The sequence below is a fragment of the Eucyclogobius newberryi genome, unplaced genomic scaffold (genome assembly GCF_026437365.1).
Source record: "Eucyclogobius newberryi isolate DKJ021-1_F unplaced genomic scaffold, fEucNew1.0.hap1 SCAF_21, whole genome shotgun sequence".
Taxonomy (NCBI): domain Eukaryota; kingdom Metazoa; phylum Chordata; class Actinopteri; order Gobiiformes; family Gobiidae; genus Eucyclogobius; species Eucyclogobius newberryi.
The window spans coordinates 24,398,410-24,405,343 of record NW_027315846.1 but is presented as its reverse complement, the minus strand read 5'-3'; positions in this window follow the sequence as shown (position 1 = coordinate 24,405,343).

Below are 6,934 nucleotides of genomic sequence, written 5' to 3'. Positions count from 1 at the left end.
TGAGGTAAACAAGAATGTGTGGTGGAATTATGAGGTAAACAAACGTGTGGTAGAGTAAGAAGTAAAGAAGCATGTGTGGTGGAGTATGATGCAAACAAACGTGTGGTAGAGTAAGAAGTAAAGAAGCATGTGTGGTGGAGTATGAGGCAAACAAGCATGTGTGGTAGACTAAAAAGTAAAGAAGCATGTGTAGTGGAGTATGATGTAAACAAGCATGTGTGGTGGAGTATAATGTAAACAAGCATGTGTGGTGGAGTATGAGGTAAACAAGCATGTGTGGTGGAGTATGAGGTAAACAAGCATGTGTGGTAGACTAAAAAGTAAAGAAGCATGTGTGGTGGAGTATGATGTAAACAAGCATGTGTGGTGGAGTATGATGTAAACAAGCATGTGTTGTGGAGTATGATGTAAAAAAGCATGTGTGGCTGAGTATGAGGTAAACAAGCATGTGTGGTGGAGTAAGAAGTAAAGAAGAATGTGTGGTGGAGTATGAGGTAAACAAGCATGTGTGGTGGAGTATGATGTAAACAAGAATGTGTGGTGGAGTAAGAAGTAAAGAAGAATGTGTGGTGGAGTATGATGTAAACAAGCATGTGTGGTGGAGTAAGAAGTAAAGAAGAATGTGTGGTGGAGTATGATGTAAACAAGCATGTGCGGTGGAGTATGAGGTAAACAAGCATGTGTGGTGGAGTATGAGGTAAACAAGCATGTGTGGTGGAGTATGAGGTAAACAAGCATGTGTGGTGGAGTATGAGGTAAACAAGAATGTGTGGTGGGGTATGAGGTAAACAAGCATGTGTGGTAGACTAAAAAGTAAAGAAGCATGTGTGGTGGAGTATGATGTAAACAAGCATGTGTGGTGGAGTATGAGGTAAACAAGCATGTGTGGTGGAGTATGAGGTAAACAAGAATGTGTGGTGGAGTATGAGGTAAACAAGAATTGGGTGGAGTATGATGTAAACAAGCATGTGTGGTGGAGCATGATGTAAACAAGCATGTGTGGTGGAGTATGATATTAAAAAGCATGTGTGGTGGAGTATGATGTAAACAAACATGTGTGGTGGAGTATGATGTAAACAAGCATGTGTGGTGGAGTATGATGTAAACAAGCATGTGCGGTGGAGTATGAGGTAAACAAGCATGTGTGGTGGAGTATGAGGTAAACAAGCATGTGTGGTGGAGTATGATGTAAACAAGCATGTGTGGTGGAGTATAATGTAAACAAGCATGTGTGGTGGAGTATGAGGTAAACAAGCATGTGTTGTGGAGTATGAGGTAAACAAGCATGTGTGGTGGAGTAAGAAGTAAATAAGCATATGTGGTGGAGTATGAGGTAAACAAGCATGTGTGGTGGAGTATGATGTAAAAAAGCATGTGTGGCTGAGTATGAGGTAAACAAGCATGTGTGGTGGAGTAAGAAGTAAACAAGCATGTGTGGTGGAGTATGAGGTAAACAAGCATGTGTGGTGGAGTATGAGGTAAACAAGCATGTGTGGTGGAGTATGAGGTAAACAAGCATGTGTGGTGGACTAAAAAGTAAAGAAGCATGTGTGGTTGAGTATGATGTAAACAAGCATGTGTGGTGGAGAATGAGGTTAACAAGCATGTGTGGTGGAGTAAGAAGTAAAGAAGAATGTGTGGTTGAGTATGAGGTAAACAAGAATGTGTGGTGGAGTATGAGGTAAACAAGCATGTGGTGGAGTATGATGTAAACAAGCATGTGTGGTGGAGTATGATGTAAACAAGCATGTGTGGTGGAGTATGATATTAAAAAGCATGTGTGGTGGAGTATGAGGTAAACAAGCATGTGTGGTGGACTAAAAAGTAAAGAAGCATGTGTGGTTGAGTATGATGTAAACAAGCATGTGTGGTGGAGAATGAGGTAAACAAGCATGTGTGGTGGAGTAAGAAGTAAAGAAGAATGTGTGGTGGAGTATGAGGTAAACAAGAATGTGTGGTGGAGTATGAGGTAAACAAGCATGTGGTGGAGTATGATGTAAACAAGCATGTGTGGTGGAGTAAGAAGTAAAGAAGCATGTGTGGTGCAGTATGAGGTAAACAAGCATGTGTGGTGGAGTATGGTGTAAACAAGCATGTGTGGTGGAGTATGATGTAAAAAAGCATGTGTGGCTGAGTATGACGTAAACAAGCATGTGTGGTGGAGTATGATATTAAAAAGCATGTGTGGTGGAGTATGATGTAAACAAGCATGTGTGGTGGAGTATGATGTAAACAAGCATGTGCAGTGGAGTATGAGGTAAACAAGCATGTGTGGTGGAGTATGAGGTAAACAAGCATGTGTTGTGGAGTATGGTGTAAACAAGCATGTGTGGTGGAGTATGATGTAAAAAAGCATGTGTGGCTGAGTATGAGGTAAACAAGCATGTGTGGTGGAGTAAGAAGTAAAGAAGAATGTGTGGTGGAGTATGAGGTAAACAAGTATGTGGTGGAGTATGAGGTAAACAAGCATGTGTGGTGGAGTATGAGGTAAACAAGCATGTGTGGTGGAGTATGAGGTAAACAAGCATGCGTGGTGGAGCATGATGTAAACAAGCATGTGTGGTGGAGTATGAGGTTAAGAAGCATGTGTGGTGGAGTATGAGGTAAACAAGCATGTGTGGTGGAGTATGATGCAAACAAACGTGTGGTAGAGTAAGAAGTAAAGAAGCATGTGTGGTGGAGTATGAGGCAAACAAGCATGTGTGGTGGAGTATGAGTTAAACAAGCATGTGTGGTGGAGTATGAGGTAAACAAGCATGTGTGGTGGAGTATGAGGTAAACAAGCATGTGTGGTAGACTAAAAAGTAAACAAGCATGTGTGGTGGAGTATGAGGTAAACAAGCATGTGTGGTGGAGTATGAGGTAAACAAGAATGTGTGGTGGAGTATGAGGTAAACAAGAATTGGGTGGAGTATGATGTAAACAAGCATGTGTGGTGTAGCATGATGTAAACAAGCATGTGTGGTGGAGTATGATATTAAAAAGCATGTGTGGTGGAGTATGATGTAAACAAACATGTGTGGTGGAGTATGATGTAAACAAGCATGTGTGGTGGAGTATGATGTAAACAAGCATGTGCGGTGGAGTATGAGGTAAACAAGCATGTGTGGTGGAGTATGAGGTAAACAAGCATGTGTGGTGGAGTATGATGTAAACAAGCATGTGTGGTGGAGTATGATATTAAAAAGCATGTGTGGTGGAGTATAATGTAAACAAGCATGTGTGGTGGAGTATGAGGTAAACAAGCATGTGTGGTGGAGTATGGTGTAAACAAGCATGTGTTGTGGAGTAAGAAGTAAACAAGCATGTGTGGTGGAGTATGAGGTAAACAAGCATGTGTGGTGGAGTAAGAAGTAAAGAAGCATGTGTGGTGGAGTATGAGGTAAACAAGAATGTGTGGTGGAGTATGAGGTAAACAAGTATGTGTGGTGGAGTATGAATTAAACAAGCATGTGTGGTGGAGTATGGTGTAAACAAGCATGTGTGGTGGAGTATGATGTAAAAAAGCATGTGTGGCTGAGTATGAGGTAAACAAGCATGTGTGGTGGAGTAAGAAGTAAACAAGCATGTGTGGTGGAGTATGAGGTAAACAAGCATGTGGTGGAGTATGAGGTAAACAAGCATGTGTGGTGGAGTAAGAAGTAAACAAGCATGTGTGGTGGAGTATGAGGTAAACAAGCATGTGGTGGAGTATGAGGTAAACAAGCATGTGTGGTGGAGTAAGAAGTAAAGAAGCATGTGTGGTGCAGTATGAGGTAAACAAGCATGTGTGGTGGAGTATGATGTAAACAAGCATGTGTGGTGGAGTAAGAAGTAAAGAAGCATGTGTGGTGCAGTATGAGGTAAACAAGCATGTGTGGTGGAGTATGGTGTAAACAAGCATGTGTGGTGGAGTATGATGTAAACAAGCATGTGTGGTGGAGTATGAGGTAAACAAGCATGTGTGGTGGAGTAAGAAGTAAAGAAGAATGTGTGGTGGAGTATGATGTAAACAAGCATGTGGTGGAGTATGAGGTAAACAAGCATGTGTGGTGGAGTATGGTGTAAACAAGCATGTGTGGTGGAGTATGATGTAAAAAAGCATGTGTGGTGGAGTATGAGGTAAACAAGCATGTGTGGTGGAGTATGAGGTAAACAAGCATGTGTGGTGGAGTATGAGGTAAACAAGCTTGTGTGGTGGAGTATGAGGTAAACAAGCATTTGATGTGGAGTATGATGTAAACAAGCATGTGTGGTGGAGTATGAGGTAAACAAGCATGTGTGGTGGAGTATGAGGTAAACAAGCATGTGTGATGGAGTATGAGGTAAACAAGCATGTGTGGTGGAGTAAGAAGTAAAGAAGCATGTGTGGTGGAACATGAGGTAAACAAGAATGTGTGGTGGAATTATGAGGTAAACAAGCATGTGGTGGAGTATGATATTAAAAAGCATGTGTGGTGGAGTATGACGTAAACAAACATGTGTGGTGGAGTATGATGTAAACAAGCATGTGTGGTGGAGTATGATGTAAACAAGCATGTGCAGTGGAGTATGAGGTAAACAAGCATGTGTGGTGGAGTATGGTGTAAAAAAGCATGTGTGGTGGAGTAAGATGTAAAAAAGCATGTGTGGCTGAGTATGAGTTAAACAAGCATGTGTGGTGGAGTAAGAAGTAAAGAAGAATGTGTGGTGGAGTATGAGGTAAACAAGAATGTGTGGTGGAGTATGAGGTAAAAAAGCATATGGTGGAGTATGAGGTAAACAAGCATGTGTGGTGGGTGCATGATGTAAACAAGCATGTGTGGTGGAGTATGAGGTAAACAAGCATGTGTGGTGGAGTATGATATTAAAAAGCATGTGTGGTGGAGTATGATGTAAACAAGCATGTGTGGTGGAGTATGAGGTAAACAAGCATGTGTGGTGGAGTATGAGGTAAACAAGCATGTGTGGTGGAGTATGATGTAAACAAGCATGTGTGGTGGAGTATGATGTAAACAAGCATGTGTGGTGGAGTATGAGGTAAACAAGCATGTGTGATGGAGTATGAGGTAAACAAGCATGTGTGGTGGAGTAAGAAGTAAAGAAGCATGTGTGGTGGAGCATGAGGTAAACAAGAATGTGTGGTGGAATTATGAGGTAAACAAACGTGTGGTAGAGTAAGAAGTAAAGAAGCATGTGTGGTGGAGTATGATGCAAACAAACGTGTGGTAGAGTAAGAAGTAAAGAAGCATGTGTGGTGGAGTATGAGGCAAACAAGCATGTGTGGTAGACTAAAAAGTAAAGAAGCATGTGTAGTGGAGTATGATGTAAACAAGCATGTGTGGTGGAGTATAATGTAAACAAGCATGTGTGGTGGAGTATGAGGTAAACAAGCATGTGTGGTGGAGTATGAGGTAAACAAGCATGTGTGGTAGACTAAAAAGTAAAGAAGCATGTGTGGTGGAGTATGATGTAAACAAGCATGTGTGGTGGAGTATGATGTAAACAAGCATGTGCAGTGGAGTATGAGGTAAACAAGCATGCGTGGTGGAGTATGATGTAAACAAGAATGTGTGGTGGAGTAAGAAGTAAAGAAGAATGTGTGGTGGAGTATGATGTAAACAAGCATGTGTGGTGGAGTAAGAAGTAAAGAAGAATGTGTGGTGGAGTATGATGTAAACAAGCATGTGCGGTGGAGTATGAGGTAAACAAGCATGTGTGGTGGAGTATGATGTAAACAAGCATGTGTGGTGGAGTATGAGGTAAACAAGCATTTGATGTGGAGTATGATGTAAACAAGCATGTGTGGTGGAGTATGATGTAAAAAAGCATGTGTGGTGGAGTATGAGGTAAACAAGCATGTGTGGTGGAGTATGAGGTAAACAAGCATGTGTGATGGAGTATGAGGTAAACAAGCATGTGTGGTGGAGTAAGAAGTAAAGAAGCATGTGTGGTGGAGCATGAGGTAAACAAGAATGTGTGGTGGAATTATGAGGTAAACAAACGTGTGGTAGAGTAAGAAGTAAAGAAGCATGTGTGGTGGAGTATGATGCAAACAAACGTGTGGTAGAGTAAGAAGTAAAGAAGCATGTGTGGTGGAGTATGAGGCAAACAAGCATGTGTGGTAGACTAAAAAGTAAAGAAGCATGTGTAGTGGAGTATGATGTAAACAAGCATGTGTGGTGGAGTATAATGTAAACAAGCATGTGTGGTGGAGTATGAGGTAAACAAGCATGTGTGGTGGAGTATGAGGTAAACAAGCATGTGTGGTAGACTAAAAAGTAAAGAAGCATGTGTGGTGGAGTATGATGTAAACAAGCATGTGTGGTGGAGTATGATGTAAACAAGCATGTGCAGTGGAGTATGAGGTAAACAAGCATGCGTGGTGGAGTATGATGTAAACAAGAATGTGTGGTGGAGTAAGAAGTAAAGAAGAATGTGTGGTGGAGTATGATGTAAACAAGCATGTGTGGTGGAGTAAGAAGTAAAGAAGAATGTGTGGTGGAGTATGATGTAAACAAGCATGTGCGGTGGAGTATGAGGTAAACAAGCATGTGTGGTGGAGTATGATGTAAACAAGCATGTGTGGTGGAGTATGAGGTAAACAAGCATTTGTGGTGGAGTAAGAAGTAAAGAAGCATGTGTGGTGGAGTATGAGGTAAACAAGCATGTGTGGTGGAGTATGAGGTAAACAAGCATGTGTGGTGGAGTATGAGGTAAACAAGCATGCGTGGTGGAGCATGATGTAAACAAGCATGTGTGGTGGAGTATGAGGTTAAGAAGCATGTGTGGTGGAGTATGAGGTAAACAAGCATGTGTGGTGGAGTATGATGCAAACAAACGTGTGGTAGAGTAAGAAGTAAAGAAGCATGTGTGGTGGAGTATGAGGCAAACAAGCATGTGTGGTGGAGTATGAGTTAAACAAGCATGTGTGGTGGAGTATGAGGTAAACAAGCATGTGTGGTGGAGTATGAGG